The sequence below is a fragment of the Equus caballus genome, chromosome 1 (genome assembly GCF_041296265.1).
Source record: "Equus caballus isolate H_3958 breed thoroughbred chromosome 1, TB-T2T, whole genome shotgun sequence".
Lineage (NCBI taxonomy): Eukaryota > Metazoa > Chordata > Mammalia > Perissodactyla > Equidae > Equus > Equus caballus.
The window spans coordinates 99843181-99862153 of NC_091684.1; positions in this window are offsets into that span (position 1 = coordinate 99843181).

The following is an 18973-nucleotide window of genomic DNA, read 5'->3' on the forward strand; positions in this document are numbered from 1 at the left end:
TTAGAATAGCTGAGTTGAAGTCCTGTCTTACGAGTCCAACATCTGGGCTCACTCAACGACAGTTTCTATTGTTTGGCTTTTTTTTTTCTTTGTATGGATCATATTTTCTCCTTTTTTGTGTCTTCCTGATAAATAAATTTAATGCTATAAATTTTCCTCTGAGTTCTGTGGTTTCTTTAGTTCTTAAATATTTCAAGTTTTCAGTAGCTACATTGAGCTTGATTATTAGAGTCCTCCCTTCAAACATTTAGCCATTCCTTATATCAGATCTGATGAGTAAGGTCCCAATTACGGATCCATGGTCCAAAATTTTCTCTTTGTTCTTGTGGATTCGCCTTTTAAAAGACTTAATTTTCTGCCATCTTGGTGAGTTTTTGCAATTTCATTTACAATTGGCCATGAATAACTAAAATTTAATACTTTATTTTTAAAAACATGAAAAAATATAGACAAGAAAATTGTTAAAGCTAGATAGTTGATATTCAGGCATTCATAATCTAATTCTCTAGACTGTTTCTTTAGGATTCCTATATTGAATAATTTAAAACGGAGTGTGGTGACTGGAACTGAAGTTCTATGACTGGCTTATTGATCACATCTTTCTTTAGATATTCAATGGTTTTTTTCATTGAATTGATCTATCAGTTCATTTATTCTACTTAAAATTCCGTTTTATAATCTAGATCAAATCCTTTGTCATTTTACTCTGGGATTATTGTTACTTATCTATCCTTTTGATCCACTTTTTTCCCTAATTTATTTTTGTAATAATTATTATTTATTTACAACCAGTTTTCTTGTAAACTTTTCATGCTCCAAGTCACAAAACCTAGATTTTTTTTTCTAATGTTAATAATAAATTTATTTTCCTATATTCCAGTAACTCCATAATCTGTTCACAATCTACATGCAGGTATGCACAAATATAAGATATTTCATATTCTGTCTAGCATCACAGAAGTTTGAGTATTTCTCTGAATTTTTTTTATTTCTGTCTTTTTGAAACACTGTATGCCTGACATACTTTCCCATCATCTCAGAAAACAAGTTCTTCCATCCCAATGTCATACCACCACACACCTCAGAGAGTCCACCTTGATATCTCCCATCTCCCTTAAATTTACTATTCACGAGCATTTTACAAATTTAGCTAAGTTTACCCTGCACTAATCACTGACCTTCTTAATGTTAATGATCCATTATATTCATCTTTATCTCTAAAACTTCAAAATAAGGTAACAAATATTTTCTAATCTTGTATGGGAGCCAGCATAGTGCTGAGCTATGGAGTTAAATACTGGCTGGCTGATTCTTCCATTCTTCGGAGAGATGAATCATACCATCATTAACTGATAAAATTAAATATTACTTGATGGATTCTTTCACTCTTTATGAAGATTGATCAGACAATTACTCAATATGATGGTAATAGATGAGGGGGGCAAGTGACCACATGATTTAACTGTCGAATAGCAGTATTAAGACACTCAATAGGAAAGGAGCACGTATCATTGAAAAATATTCCAGGTTATGCATTCTGCAGAGAAGAAGTACAAAATAACATATGAAGATTTGTGATTTTAAGAATGTCAACTATGTACGATTATAGGTGCATGAGGAACAAGCTATGATTCCAAATCTTTCCAAAAGATTGGTCTGTGATAACCAATTCAGCCAATGAGTTCAGTGACAGTGGGTTGGCAGGTTCTTTAAGACAGTTATGAAAATACCTATTATTGTCACGTGAAGTAAAGAAAATTAGCTATCATGCATTATGAAAACCAGCTGTCTGCTTTCAGACCTGATTGGAGATTGTTTTAACTATTTTGTTGGAAACACTTGCAAGAATTCATTGTATCATCTGTGACATCTGTTGTTACGAGAAGTAACATCTGGTTGCAAGATCACTGGTCTGGTATAATTACATAAAAGTGACAATTTTCTTTTTCATGTATTTAGTATTGATGAGTTGTGATGTTGGAGATTTAACATATTTTAAAATACGTATATTTAAAAATACATGAGTACAAAATCATCTATGCATTTTAAACTTTCTGTTCAGCCTTGCTTTCTACAAGGGCTTGGATTGAAATATGTTTTGGGAGAGAAATGCTCTATTGTCTCTCCTAGTGGTGTAAAATCACAAAAGGAATTTTCTGAAAAGATGTCAGATATTCTCTCCCTCTTCCCAACCAGCAAGTTCAAATTTTCCCAAGGTCCTAGCTTTCCAGTTTGTGTCATCACTTCTTTACTGAAGTTATCTACTTCAAGGCTTTGAAATCTTACCTATCTGCATACATTTTTTTGGCTTGCTTGCTTGCTTAAGTAATTAATTTTTATTGAGGTATAATTGACATGTAACATAATAGTTTCAGGTATACAACAAGATAATTTGAGATTTGCATGCATTGTGCAATGATCACTATAAGTCGTCTAGTAAACATCCGTCACCAAATGTAGTTACAAAAATATTTTTTTTTCATGTGATGAGGATTTTTAGTATCTACTCTCTTAGCAACTTTCAAATTTACAGTACGGTATTATTAACTATAGTCATCATGCTGTACATTATATCTCCATTACTTAATTATTTTATAACTGGAAGTTTGTACCTTTTGACCTTCTTCACTCGTTTCTCCCACCTCCCATCCCCACCTCTGGCAACCACCAGTCTGTTCTCTCTATGAGCTTGGTTTGTTGTTATTGTTTTAAATTCTACATATCATTGGAATTATACAGTACTTGTCTTTCTCTGTCTAATTTATTTTACTTAGTGTAAGCCCTCAAGTTCCATCCATGTTGTTGCAAGTAACAAGATTTCATTCTTTTTTATGGCTGAGTAGTATTCCATTGTGTATATGTATTACATCTTCTTTATCTGTTCATCCATCAGTGTACGCTTATGTTGCTTCCACATCTTGGCTATTGAAAATAGTGCTGAAATGAACATGGGATGCATAAATGTTTTTGAATTAGTGTTTTCATTTTTTTCAGATAAATACCCAGAAGTGGAATTGCTGGATCATATAGTAGCTCTGTTTTTAATTTTTTGAGGAGCCTCCATACTGTTTTCCATACTGGCTGCACACAAGGGTTCTCTTTTAGCCTCATTCTCACTAACACTTACTATTTCTCGTCTTTTTGATGATAGCCGTCCTAACAGGTGTGAAGTGATATCTCATGGTTTTGATTTGTGTTTCCCTGATGATGAGTGATGTTGAGCTTCTTTTCATGTACATGTTGGCCATCTGGATGTCTTCTTTGGAAAAATATCTACTCAGATCTTCTGCCCATTTTTCAGTGAGTTTTTTTTTTGCTATTGAGTTGTATGACTATCTGTGTATATTTAGTATGACTACTATGCAACTCTCTCTCATGGTTCTTTCCATAGGTCACGTCAATTTACAACTAAAATGTGTCATGAATCTATCTTTTAATTTCCATCTCCCATGCCTTATCATAAGTTTAAAACTTTAAAACTATTTTTTTTGATAATCACACCACGTATCAGTCTAAGATCAGAACAATCCAACCCAGACAGAATCCTTCTGGCTTTTGATACCAGTCAGAATATTTCACCTAAAGGCAACAGAAAACGCTGACCACTGCTCAAGCAATTGGGAAGTAATTTACTCATAAGATGTCCAGAGGTAGGGCAGCTCCAGAGTCGCTTATTCCAGCAGTCCCAGGACATCATAGAACACCCCTTCATTTATTAATTCACTCAGGTATTCACTCAACAAATATGTCCTAAGCACTTATTATGTATTAGGCTTGCTTTGAAACACCGGATTTACATCGGTGAATAAAACAGTTGTAGATCACTGCCTTGTGTAAATTATCTTCCCATTGTGCGTAGAAGATGAATAATATACAGTACACACATTAAAAGGTAAATAATTTAGTGTGTTAGAAGATCAAAGCTATGGGGAAGAAAGGAAAAGAGAAAAAATGATTGGGAGTGGTGAATGTGAAATTTTAAGTAGGATGAGCAACATTCAAGAAGGGGGTATTTGGGCAAAGACTTCAAGGGGATGAGGTGGTTTCCCAGATGGATATCTGGGAGCAAAAATCTGATTAGAGGAGACAAAAATAGAAAAATCCTACGAGAGGATTGTGCCTGACCAGTTAGAATAACTCTAAAGACACCAGAGAGGCTATAAGAAAGTGAGAAAATGATGGAGTAGGAGAGTGTAGTTTAGAGAGGGAATCAGGGTTTTGGAGATAATTTTAAGCATGTTGGCTTTTATACAGGTTGAGATGTTAAGCCACTGTCAGCTTTTAATGAGAGGAATGGCATTTTGAAGGATCACTCAGCTGCTATATAGACAACAGACTCTATTTTGAGGGTAGAAGCAACAAGCTTTTTGAACAGGTTTAAAACATTTTGACAGGAAGAGAGAAATCAAGGATCACTCCAGAGTCTTGTATTTTTTATCAGTCATGACTTTGATCCTTAATGTTGATAATAATAATAATGATCCTTAACAATTACCATGATTAAACAACAATACTCATTACTCTGTTCTTCATACAGTGCTTCCCACCTAACCAAATAAATATTATTCTCATTTTAGAAAATAAATCATTTATTTTAGAAAATAAATCTACTTAGGGACCATCTACAAGATGACATAGAGTTGTTAATTATTTATAAAATCTGTACATTTAGAGTTTCATTAGATGAGTACATTAGATGAAAACTACACTTGGCCAAGCCCTCTACATTCTTATTTGCAGGTTTGGTTACCAAAAAAATATTCTTTATGGCAGTTTAGTTTTCTCATTATTCTGGATATTTTAAGTATAGATTTTCTGGGGAAACCATGTCACAAAAACTTTATAAAATAAAATACAATGAAAAAATAATATCATTTACAGTATATTTAAATTAACAATGTTCCTTGCACACCTAGAATTTCCCTTTCATGTTTAAATTTCACATTTATACAATTTTATCAAGGATCCAAACTTTATTAGAAGTTTAACTTTTGATATTTTTCTTCCCTACCACAATTTAATTGCAATTTTATTTCTGATTTTCTGCCTTTTTAATGATTAAATATTGGGGCCAGCCCTGTGGGCTAGTGGTTAAGTTCAGCACACTCTGGTTTGGCAGCCTGGGTCATGCTGTGGTGGCGTCCCACATTCAAAACAGAGGAAGATTGGCTTAGATGTTAGCTCAGGGTGAATTTTCCTCAAGCAAAAAGAGGAAGTTTGGCAACAGATGTTAGATTGGGGGTGAATTTTCCTCAGCCAAAAAAAAAAAAAAAGATTAAATATAATAAATATTTCCGGGTTTTCCTTCCAATAATTCCTCTTCACACAAACCAATTTATAGAGTTTTGTATGTTTTTCTTAAATTAATGAATCATTGCATCATCGCATGTTTTGTGTGTATTTTCTGGAGAGTATATTTTTAAGGGACAATTATAAATTTTCTACTTTGGATTCCTGAGATTCCTTCTTCCTGGATTACCTCCTTTAGTTTATTTTCAATATCATTTGCTACCCCAATCCAAGTATTACATACCTGCCACTGTGGTCCATCTCAAGCACAAGTCCAATCATCTTTTTTTGTTTTTCACAGCTCCACATTGAAGTTCTATTTTTATCGCAGTAACATTGGATTATAACATCATATAGCTTTCAGATGTACATCATGATATATTTCAAATTCTGTGTAGATTGCATCATGCTCACCACCCAAAGACTAATTGCAATCCATCACCACACACATATGTCTAATCGCCCCTTTCACTCTCCCCCCTCCCCCCTTCCCCTATGGGAACCACCAATCCAATCTCTGTCTCTATGTGTTTGTTTGCTGTTGTTTGTATCTTCTACTTATGAGTGAGATCATATGGTGTTTGACTTTCTCCCTCTGACTTATTTTACTTAGCATAATTCCCTCAAGGTCCATCTGTGTTGTTACAAATGGCCGGATTTCCTACGGCTGAGTGGTATTCCATCTTCTTTATCCATTTGTCCCTTGATGGGCACCCAGGTTGCTTCCAAGTCTTGGCGATTGTGAACAATGCTGCAATGAACATAGGGGTGCATGTATCTTTATGCCTTTGTGTTTTCTTGTTCTTTGGATAAATACCCAGCAGTGGAATAGCTGGATCATATGGTAGATCACCTTAACACAGTGTTTGAAATTCCAAGGTGAATATTTATCACCACTATGATATACACTTTCCTTTCTTTGGGATACCAAACAGGCCCTTTGAAGTTATGCGTTTCCACTGACTTTTTCAGCCTCATTTCTTGCCATATCTCTGGCCACTCTACTGGGTTCCTCCTTACTTCTCTTTGTCCTTCACATTTCTGTGCTTCTTCTTGGAATCATTTCCTCTACCCAACCTGGCGTGTGCCTCTATCATAGCCCTTCACACTGCGCTATAGGAAATCATTGTAGATGTGAGCCATCCATTTGAGCAGAGGGACAAGACAGAGACATTTGGGCTTCCTAATTACTTTCAAAAACAAGTCATGCTTAGGTGACCAAAGGTCATACACAAAATGAGCATAATGGGAAATAGTTATGAAAAGTAATTAGCATTGAGGACCACAGGAGGGTAGGACACACGGTTTATTTTCTTCAATTTTTACAATTTTCCTTTAATGGTTTAAAGCTGTTTTAATCACTACCTACGCACTCAGTGGCTGTCCTACCTTCGTTTCTTTTAAAGCCTCCAATTTTCCTAATTATTTAATACATCGTCTAATAATCAAGCCAATCTCTTAAAGTCATGAAATTCTAGCTGAAATAATTCCTATTCTGTAACAAATTAATGTTCAATATAATAGATATTTTCTTAGAAAAAGGAACTCCATAGGGGGCTTTAAAATCAACTCCTTGGTGCCCTTAGGAATAAATCACACAGCTTACTTGGGGGAAAATGCTTAATTTATTTCTTCACACTTTTTATTATTTATCTTTTGCTCTGCCTTAATTAGCTTTTTCATAGATCAAAGCTGAAGTTGGGCTTTTCTGATTTGTTCTCTGTACTGTTACAGGAAAGGAGTGGAAGCAGAGCAAGAAGAAGAACTGTGGCATCCTGATCAAGGAGGTTTCAATATTTAACAAATTTGCAAGCCATCAATAAACGTGTTAGCACTTGGGCACCTGCCTTCTTAAGCAAACGCTTTAATAAGCAGGCAGTTGTGACTGAGTGGCCGTTTTAAATACTTACTCCATTTAAGCTTTGACAATTTGCTTGAGACAGACTGGTATTGCTCATCGACTTTATGGCATCTTCAAGAACAGCCAAGCTATTTACAACAGAAACTATTTTTTTCCAAAATGTTAAAAATAAAATTTAAAGTATGCACAAATACTTTAAATTGCACCACTTATTTCTTGCTTATTGATGTGTGTGGTACATGTGGTGTAAATTAGTTGTTTAAAATAATTCCTATCTTGTCTCCTCCTCTGCCCATCTCGAATTCTCCTTGTGTCTCTCATCGACATTTCCCTGAAGAAAAGTCATCATGCTTTTGTCTGTGGAATCCTTTCTACCTCTCCTTCAAGACTTAATTTTATCATTTCCTTTATTGAGATTTTACTGTTCTTTTCCCAGCCCAAATTAGCCCTTGTCTTTCTGTGTTCCCCTAGCATTTCCTTTATAATGGTTGCACTGAATTATAATGCTCAATTTTAAGGAGGAGCAATTGCATTTACCTGCCCATCACTGATTTGGGTAGGAATTCTTTTGTAAATACAAAGACGTAATTTTATAATTATATTCATTTTCTGCTACTTTGTGGCTTAGTATGTGTTTTTTACAGAGAATAATTTAAGCTAGGATTTGACTTTGAGCATACATTCCAGAGAAGAATACTGAAGAAAGGAGTAGAAACATTACTTCTCATTTTGTGTGAAGTGCAATTTTTTTTTCTTGGGGAAGTTTCAGCCTGAGCTAACATCCACTGCCAAACTTCTTCTTTTTGTATGTGAGCTGCTGCCACAGTGTGGCCACTGACAGATGAGGGGTGTAGGTCTGCACCCAGGAACCGAACCCCAGCTGCTGAAGTGGAGAGCGCCAAGCTTAACCACTAGGCCACTGGGGCAGGCCCATTTGATCTGCAATTTATGTTCCAGGAGAAAATACAACTTCTAAGTTAGAGATGTCTTCTATAATTTGCTTTTTATTTTCAGGAATGTGTGTAAACGTACATTTTTGTGCTAAGCCCACTGGGTGAATCTTTGAAGCATAAAAAGTATAGAACTAATATTAGGACGAGTAGCATTGGTGTAATAAAATGCATTATGCACTAAGAATAAGTCATTTCTGAATAAATATGAAATAGGAATTCTAGACACTGGGCAAAGGGATTAACCTCTCCAGCAAGGAAGAAACAAAACATCATTTTTTTATAATATAATTTTTACTCTTTCTAAGTGGCTATTCCCCTGGATTCCTCCTTAGAATAGAAACAAGTCACCTGGACTCTCAGAGATTTCAGGTATTCAGAGCAGAGAAAATTTTCAAGGGAAGAAATTAGTAAACACTGGATCCTACACATGCTTCAGGCTCTCCTAATTCTAAGTATCATATTAAGAGCTGCCGTTTACCAAACAACTATCCCGTGCTGGGGGCACTTTATACTTATGATTCCATTCACTCCTTACGATAGCCCTATAAGGCCACAAATGAAAAAATACAGGTGGAGTAAATGTAGATACTTTGTTGAGGTTCAAATAGCCTCAAAATTTGAAAATAAAGATATACTTTCATGTCTGAGTGAGTCCAGAGTGTAGAGCTCTCCTGAATCCTGTCCTTCCAAGAAGGAAATGAACGGGAGTACTAATGTTTTAGAAGATGTTATCAACTACATCTCCAGAAATTTATTAGTCACCTGTATTCTCGCCAACTGTGTTTGAGGGGTCTTGAATCTCCACTCTCTGGTCTAGACTGGGTACCTTCATATTCTTACTTTTAGTTTATGAAACAGTTATTCTTTTTTTAAATGCTGATAAATATAAAGACAAAAATGATTGTAAGTACAACATTCACATAAATCTAGTTAATATTACAAAATAAAAGTAAAGCATGGATGTGGTTATAAAATTGAAATAGTGCAGTCACAACATAAAAACCTTCGGTGTTCCTCCCAACCCACTTCTGTGTTCATCATCCCCCAGATAGCCGTTTTTAAGAATTCCATGTAAGTCTTGTCTGAAAAATAATGCTATGACTATTTAAGCACATATTTCTATAAATTGTTTCTTTAAATACATTCAATTATCTATCAATTATTTTGTAAACCTTATTATTTTCATATAACTCTTCTTTTTACATTTGTCCAGCATATATGCGCCTATCTCATTCTTCTCACTGCTTTATTTTTTTAATTAACTATAACTTAAGTGATTACCATGTAACAAATGTTTTAGTTGAGTCCATGATTTGCTGTTAAATTAGTTCTGTAATGAACATCTTTGTACATTTTCCTTGGCCAATATATACAAGTGAATTCTCAGGAAAAATTTCTACTTATGAGATTATCAGGTGAAAAAGTATACATATATGAGAGATAAAATATGAGAGAAATTATCTAATATTCCTATAAAAGTATTTTATGATAAAGTATTGCACAAAATGTGTGAGAACTCTTGCTTCTGCATAGCCTTATGAGCTTCCAGTCATCAAAGAATTAATATTTGCCAAATTCATGTGGTTTTGACCTATCTTCAGATACAAGTACTGGGCGTCATTTCGTGGCTGTATTGGATTATTTATAATTAGTTGTTTAATGTAAACCACTTTTTGTTTTGTTGGCGGGGTGTGTGTGTGGTTTGCTTCTCTGTGCAAATTAATATTGAATCTATCCCATTAATCTTAAGAGTGAAATTTGTTGCCTCCCTTTTTTACACACCACACAATCAATTAGCCAATTCTACTGCCCTCTTTTCGAAATACTTCAAGTCTCATCTGAATGATTGTGACATCTCTAAGTCGAGTATTCTCGACGGAGTGTTACACTTTTAAGACACGGCCAAATCACGCCATTACTCTGCTCAAAATCTCATTGTGAGTAAAAGCTAAAATCCTTGGTTGGTGTAAAGGCATTGAGTCATCGAGGCCTTGGCTGTCCTTCTGCCTCTGTGCCCCATTCCTCTTCCATTAGTTGGTCTTCTTCTTGTGCTACAACTTGTCAAGTATGCCTCCACTTCCGGGTCTTTGCGCTGAGGTTTCCTCTGCCTGGAATGCTCTCCCTCAGATACCCGGTCCCCGCCTCCCCTCCTTCAGCCTTGTCAAGCCGCAGTCCTTCACCATCCTATGTAAAGAAGCGGTTCCCCAACAACACACTTTCTCTGCCTTGATAGGCTATTTTTTATTATTTGTATAACAACTTATTAACACCTGAAATATTATGTGTTCTTTTTCAGTGGGTCAATTTTAATTTTAAAAACAGAATCATAACAGTTATAAAAAGTATCGTAGAGAAGATGCATGAATAACATGTGAATTATTTATAATCATTGAGAAGTGAAGGTGCTTCTAAGCCAAGAGAATGGGACCCTGATTTATTAATATATTCCTCATCACTGTTATTGAATGAATTCTCTCTTCCCCACTGATTTGAAAGTGCCAGCTTCATTTCTTACTGAATTCCCACATCTATAGGAAACTATTTTGGGGTCACTTTATTTTAAAATAAAATGGCATGTATATTAGGATCCATTTTGCGGCATTACTTAGCTCATTGCCAGATTTCCCTTTGGGAAGATCACATCAGCTTAAACACCAACAAATATATGAGCAGGTGTATTTTTCCATACCATTTACCAACAACCAGTAAGTTACTCTAAAAAATATTTTATCTTTGCACATGCAGATCTTTGACTATATAAGGCATGGAATTTATATATATATATATAACTTATATACTTATATATATTGCATACAGCTATATATATAAGTATATAAGTTATATATATAGTTACGTACACACACATATGTACAAATATATGAACATTTTATTATATATGTTTATATTGTTTTTTAGATAAATATGAACTCTTTATATATTAATCATATTTAATTTTTGTTTATCACTATGGATATAAAAAATTTTATCAATTGAATTGTTCCTTTGAACTTTACAGAGTTCTTTTCATTATCAACTTTTAGTTTTTAATAAAATTCATAGATTTTTGGGAATTACAAATCTTTTTCATTATTATAAAATGCTATCTAAATATTACATTATTAAGTATATTTACAATATTGCTTAATTTATGATCTTCTAAAAGACATTTTTCACTGACCTGGAGAAGTATTATTGCGTAGTAGACAGCTCCCCGGGCTCTGGGTGCAGCCTGGCTCAGATGTCAGTCCTGCCTCTTCCCGTGTGATATGCATAGCTTCGTAAAACCACTGTACCTTCTTTAGCCTCTATATTCTCATCTTTATAATGGGAATAAAAAATAACAACCAAGACACATTGTTTGTTCACTTAAATAGGATAACACATATAAGTAGCTTAGTATGGTGACTGGCAAAGTCAGTAGAGTAATATTATAAAACAGAGTTAAAATACATTATCATATTAAATTCTTGGGTATCTGCTACAGTGTGTGCTCCATTATTTTCTAAAATCGGACATTGAGGATAAGAAATATGATGTCAACCTATTTGGGGTTTAGATATATAGCTTTCGGGATATTTTTTCTCTCTGGAAATTCCAAAATCTCACCATTATCTTTCTGTGTGTATCTCTTCATTAATTTCTCTAAGTGGCCATAGCTTTTAATTCTTTTTTACTGAAGTTTGGTTTTTCAGTCCCACAGTTTCTTCTCACAATCCTTCACTTAGTACTTTTCAGGAAGATCTGTTCTCTCCTTCAGGAATTTTCAGCATCTCAGACCTCCATACCTTCTATATTACATTCCTTATTTTTATTTCTTCCCCCTTAAATGTATGTTTGGGGGATTTCTTTAGTCCATTTAAAAATTATTTTTTTGAGTTCCTGCTCTTGATGGTTCTCACGACATAAAATCATAGTATTTTCGTAGAAGTTTTAGTTTGGTATCAAATATTCATTTCCTGTCACTATAACCTTCTCTTTACTGTCTTACAGAACACATAAAACATGTTTAGGTGTCCTCCTGTTTCTGAGAGTGAGCCCAGTCTGCTTTATTGGAGGTTACTGCCACTGAATTTTCAGAAATATCCTTTTTTCAGGCGAATGAGTCTTTTCATGTATTTATTGATGAATTTATAAATTGCTTTTCAGATTGGTGTGGCTTCCTATTCCTGTGTTTTAGTCTTAATCAATAGGAAAGGAAGAGGTTTACGTCTTAGCTGTGTTATTTTTCCTAGTTCAGTTGCCTGGGAGGCGCTGAGGAAGTGGAGACTAGGCGAGCCATTGCAGGGCAGTTCCCCGATTCAAGAGTGGCTGCCTTCCCTCTTAGTTGTGGAAAGCTGGGTACGGTGGGGACAATCTCCTCTGCTCTGACTCCCATAACAGGTCTCAAATAGAACCCCCTTTGCACACCCACCCCCATTTGCACGAAATTTGGATAGAGACGTTGGCCACCTACTTCACAGAATCCTCCCATTTGGAGCCTCACAACCTGAGCCAGCAGCTTCTACTCTGAGCTTGGTGGTTCCAGGTTTGTTGTTTGCTTCTGTTTTTGTTTAGTTTTCTCTTTTCTCTGGAGATATTCTGTCCACGCAGTCCAGGCAGAATTTCCTTTACGTGTCATAATATAAGCTTCTCAGTCCCTCTCTCAAAGAAGTCCTATCCGAATGTCCTTATGTCTATTGATGACAATCCATTCCTATGTTCCATTTTTGATAGCGAGAACATTCTTTTAGATACATTTGCTATTTCAAAAAGGAAGTTTTGAATGAAGGGACTTAGACACGTAAGTCTAAATGAATGCCTTTATACAAGTTACATGTTTATTACACCTTAATGTACTTTAAAAGTGACATCGAAGCACAATGTAAATCAAAATACACTTACTCATGCATCACTTTCAATAAAATAATAATTAGAATGAAATTAATTTTTCCTTTCATTATTTTGTATTTGCACTTGGAACACATATTAAATGCAAAGTCAGAGCATACTTGTGTGTCAGGTCTAGGAGAAGAGGTCAAACTAACCCAGGAACTTTTTCTAAAGTGTCAACTAGGTCATCATGCCAGTAACTTGAAACCTTTTGAGGACTGCCTATCATCTTCCTCCAGACTACTTGTCTTGAACCTTTCCTGCCCGTGACGTACTTTAAGAAATAGGGAGTTTGGTTGAGCGTGGAACATGATTCTCCTACAGTCTGGAAACAGGATATTGGAATGGAAACAGCAAAAGCTCTAGATAGTGGACTTTGAATTTCCTTTGCATCATTTCCAGATTTGGAATATTGAAAACTTTGTTAAACTTCTCAGATCCTCTTTTTTATCTATAAAATGGTGAACATACCTACACTGTAAAGTTTTGGAAAATTAAATTAGATAAGATGTTTAAAGCCCTTCCAATGGTTAGTCATTGACAATGCCAATTTTCTCCTTTGTGGAAGCTCTAAGTTAACAGAATTTTGACTGGTGTCTAATTCCTCTCGTATTTCCTTCTCCCTCTCTTTTTTCCTCCCTTTTCCCTCTTGCCTCCTTCCTAAGATGAAAATGCAGCAACTGAAAATGGTGCTATTGCATTGTTAAATTTTTGTATATGGGACATAGGTAAAAACACATTATGACAACTGCAAATGTGCCATGACAATGGGAAAAAAATTCAAGGAATTGGAAAAGTGAATTTTTTGAGTCACTAACATTGGGATTTTCCTTTTTATAGCAAATTTAAGAAGTGGGAATGAACAAGTTGTTTGAAAGAGGGGTTCAGCTGTCAATGTCCCATTTTATTATACATAAATCCAACAATTCTCTTCTTATTAATAAGATCTTTGGCTGACAAAACAATTAAATCACATATGGCTGTGATGTCACATATCTGATTGGAAGCAGTCTTGATGTCAAACATATGAGTGTTCTAATTTCACACAAAATGAGGCCACCTTAGAGAATGCAGCTACTGCAGTCTAACTTTCTCAGAATGTTGCCATTTCTTTTAGTCTCCCCCAAGATAACACCAGCAACTTCAATGAAATTGTCTGCCACTGTGTGCTTTGGAAAGGCTAATTATGCATCTTTCCATATCAGGAAATATGCAGTAAAGAAGGAATACTTCCTCAAATATATTTATGAATGCCAGCACCTTAAATATGTCATGTGTCAGAGCCATCGAGTTCTTTGGGTAACAAAAGTAGTAGATGTCATTATTATGGAAAAGGTTCAAATTTTGTGTGATATCCCTTGGAAAACTCACTACCATTTGAAATTTATTGATTACCCACTATATTCTGGACTATTTTCTGGCCAATGTGCTAGTTTCTCTGAGAATTAAAACTATAGATAAATCATGGTACAAGAAATTTTATGCAATCAGAATATTAATAGATTATACATAGAAATTTTAATACAAAATAGACTATAATGGATAAAAATCAATGATGTAATTGCCATGGGAGCACATCAATGGATACATTTTCTGATTGGACTATGGTAGAATAATTTGTGGGTGAAGTGGTATTTGATCTGAACTTTGAAGAGTAAGAATTTTGCATGTAACATTGGAGTAGAGAAAGTGTAAGCTTAGGAGGGGATTCAGTTAATAACCTATTAACTGAAAGAAACATCATGACCAGCTAGTTTAATACAAACACATGTATTTTTATTAAAATGCAAAATATTCACCATATATTGATATGTAAAACAAACATGGGGCAAACTTCCAAGAGCACATAAATTTTAGTCTAATTATTGTGACAATATATGCACCACCAATTTATCTATATAAGGGCATTGACTGAAATTCAAAAGAAAATATACTAAAATATTAGGAATAATTGATTTATCTGAATATTCTAAATATTCTAAATTTCTACAATAAATACAATCTATTTATGTTACAAATTTTTAGAAAAATTTTGACATTTCATTTATTCCTTCCTTTGACCAATTACATGTTGTTTGAATTTGTGACTTTGGGTAGGGTTCTACAAGCTTGTAAAAGCACAAAATGAAACATGCTGGGCTCTAAATGTTAATAAGTGCATGACTTCCTAAAGATCAAGTTTAGTTTATTGACGAAAACTATAGTGAATTGGGTCAAAAGAAACAAAATGCTGACAGATGGCACAGGGGAATAAGAAAAGTCTTTTGAAATATTTCAAACATAAAAGTAATTCAGAACATGAAATCCCAAGTCCATTAATAAATAAAGAGCATATGAAACCTTCTGGTAACATCAAAATAGCTGTGCCGTTGACCTGCTTATAAGATAGTGCTTTACAAGGACGTTTCTTTTAAAATGATGCAGTGATCCATGTTGCCGTATGAATTCACAACCTGCACAGTGATGAAGCTACCAGTGATAGGAATAAACCCTTTAAACATTTAAGGCTAAACAAATCACTATCTAGATGACACATATTCCAGGGTTGTGAAAATTCTAAAATAAATGGCAATGATACAATTCTGTAAAACCATGAAGGGACTTGCATGGTGGTTTCCAATATTACATGAACAATGAATAGGTTGTAAGAATAACAATGAACAGGTTGTAAGACACTAGATTTTAAATGTGGTTAAAAAAATGAGAAAGAATGTAAGAAGAATTTTTAAAAAGCACTGGTATGAAAATTGAAAAGTCATTTATGTTTAAGAAAAACTTAAATGATTTTTGTTAGAGTCAGGAGTAAGATTTTCATTGGTACATATAGAATACATTGGAATCACACTTCAATATAGATGAGCTCAGCACATCCATAATTTCTTCTCTATTCATTGTCATATATTCTGATTTTTTTTCTTAAGTTCTGGTGCTTTTATAATTATTAGGAATATATTGCTTAGGATAAATTATTCCATTATTATAATTTGCCTTGTAAATTATATGGTCTGGAATCTTTATCCACACCTAAGGAAATTTTATTTATTTATTTATTTATTTTTGCCTTAGCTAGATCAACTTTATAAAGAAATGGCTTTTCTTGTGCACTATTTAATTTGGAAATAAATTAATAATATAATTTTATTTTCTTCTGTTGCACTTCAAATATTTCCCCATAGAGGAGTACATTATTTTAGCTCTATGCCTGATTCAAACCAATATTATGTGAAAACCTGTAGAAGATATCTAGGAGGGAACATAATTGGTAAGAATTTTTTGAAATACATGTACATATTTTTCAAGACCAAATACTATTCCTATTTATATAGCCTAATCTCTAATAGTAGTAAACTAACCCTGACCCCAATTAGCCTAAAAACAATAACAGTTTAATAGAATTTATAAAGTGTTTCCAAATATCTTATCACAATTAATCTGCACAATAACACTTGTGAAATGAGATTTATTAACTTTCACATTCCCTGAAAGAATAGGGAGTTACTTAACATGGCTGCTAATGTTTCATACATTTTTATACCAACTCTTTCATATCTACTTCTCCACAGGGCTGTTACAATTCATTTGTTAGGTTAAGTGAGGAATCGAAGTGAGATTTTGGTTGAGGTTAAATTATATACAGCGTTGTGTAGCATGGCATATTAATTGTACTATCTTATATTAACATTTTGCAGAACTGGCTTCTTAATAAAATTAAGCCATCATGTCCAAGAACATGCATATCTCTCCATTTATTCAGTTATAGATTTCTAATGGTCAATTTATTTTATGGTTTTCAGTGAAAGGATTTTACAGTTATTTTAGACTTATTTTAAGTAATTTGCTATTGCTGGAATATAGGGCATGTCCCAGCCTTGCCAACTAACGCACCAAAAACTTGTTATTACCCTGAGGCAGCTGTCTACCTGAAGAAGAGGCAAGGGGGGGTGTGGGAGGGCCGACACTCCGCAGCGCTTGCTGGAACGACCCAGCAGGTAAGCCCACGATGTGTTCCTTTTGCAGGTGCACGCTCAGCACTAGGCATCAGGCATGGAGGCCTCACCTTCTGCACAGGCGCTTGCCACACTGGTGCAAAGCTTGGTTCCCAGTCTTTGTCCACATCTTGTCAGCAATCTTTCAGGCATTGCATTGTCTGTGGTGAAGCACCTCTACTTGTTTTGTACTATTTTAATAAATGAATTTTTAAAAATATGTATCACTTTGGGGCCAGCCTGGTGGTGCAGCGTTTAAGTTCTCACGTTCTGCTTCGGCGGCCCGGGGTTCGCCGGTTCAGATCCTGGGTGCGTACATGGCACCTCTCATCAAGCCATGCTGGGGTAGGCGTCCCACATATAAAATAGAGGAAGATGGGCATGGATGTTAGCTCAGGGCCAGTCTTCCTCAGCAAAAAGAGGAGGATTGGCAGCAGATGTTAGCTCTAGGCTGATCTTCCTCAAAAATAAACTATATGTATATATAAAATTTTCATCATATTCGGGGGTTTGGAGGAGTTCGTGCAGGTCCACCACCTCTACAACATATCACACGGAGGTGGGAAATAGTAATACATGTCCACACCTAGGTTAAATTTTGAAAGATGCACTTGTACTGACAACTGTGTTTCTCAGATTCCTCAACCTGTGTGATCTGGCTTATGGCCCCATGAGTCCTAGAAACAACCGCTCATCAAGCAAATCAATGACCTCTGGTCAATTCATTATCCTTTTATATTTGTAATTTTTTAAATGTGTAAATTTTGGCAAGCTTATTTCTTTTCCTCTACCCACAGTAATGTTAAATTTGTATCTTAATTTGATCCTATACGATGCTCCCTCTAAATAGTCCAAAAGGTTACTTGAAACCATATTTTACAAAGAAAACAATTACAAGAATAATGTATCATCAGTTTACATCATTCGTGAGAAATGAAGGATTTAACATGCTCTTACTTCCATTCCTGAACAGACACAGCTTAACCTAAAATAAGCTGAAGACTTAAATTCAGATGATCATTATATATTTTCTTACACATCTTCTCTTTATCTTTTATATTTGGATTGAGTTACACTATCGAGACATTTATTTAGACATTAGTTTTATTATTTAATTAATTAATTAATTAATTTATTTTTTGAGGAAGATTAGCCCTGAGCTAACATCTGCCGCCAATCCTCCTCTTTTTGCTGAGGAAGACTGGCCCTGAGCTAACACCCATGCCCATCTTCTTCTACTTTATATGTGGGACGCCTGCCACAGCATGGCCTGCCAAGTGGTGCCACATCGGCACCCAGGATCCTAACCGGCGAACCCCGGGCCACCGAAGCAGAACATGCAAACTTAACCGCTGTGCCACCTGGCCGGCCCGTAGACATTAATCTTAATATATTGGCTAAATTCCTCACAGGCACCTTTTTTAGATATTCCCTTTTATTAAGGCCTGTATTATGAATTTGCTGTCAGGGAGTGAAGTATTCATCAATATTCTTTTGAGTGGCAGCTTTTTATCTCCATTTATTTGGTAGTATTAGGCTGAATAGAAAATTCTTGTATCATAATTTCTTTGAAAGTAAAAGCAAAAAGTAAAGACACGTTACCCACACGTGATATTAGAAAATAAAATTTCAGTATTATTATTTCTACACAAAATCTGTGCTATAATTTTATGTTTTGATACTATTATTACAAAGTCAGTAAAAGTTGTTTTAGAAAATTAGAAAACAATGAAAAAAATGAAAATATTCTGTCCTTGTAGAATCATCAGTGCAATTCCTTAGCATAGATCCACCTTTTTTTTAGTGATATTAACTACAATGAGATTGTCCTGTGCTTTCTAAAAATTGGTATACTTTTTAAACATTCACCCCAAACATTTTTAGTTACTTTTATTGGAAAAAATAGAATTGTTGATGAAAGACATAAAATACATCATTAAATTAATAACCTTTAATCTTCCTTTTTTGGGGGGAAGATCAGCCCTGAGCTAACATCTGCTGCCAATCCTCCTCTT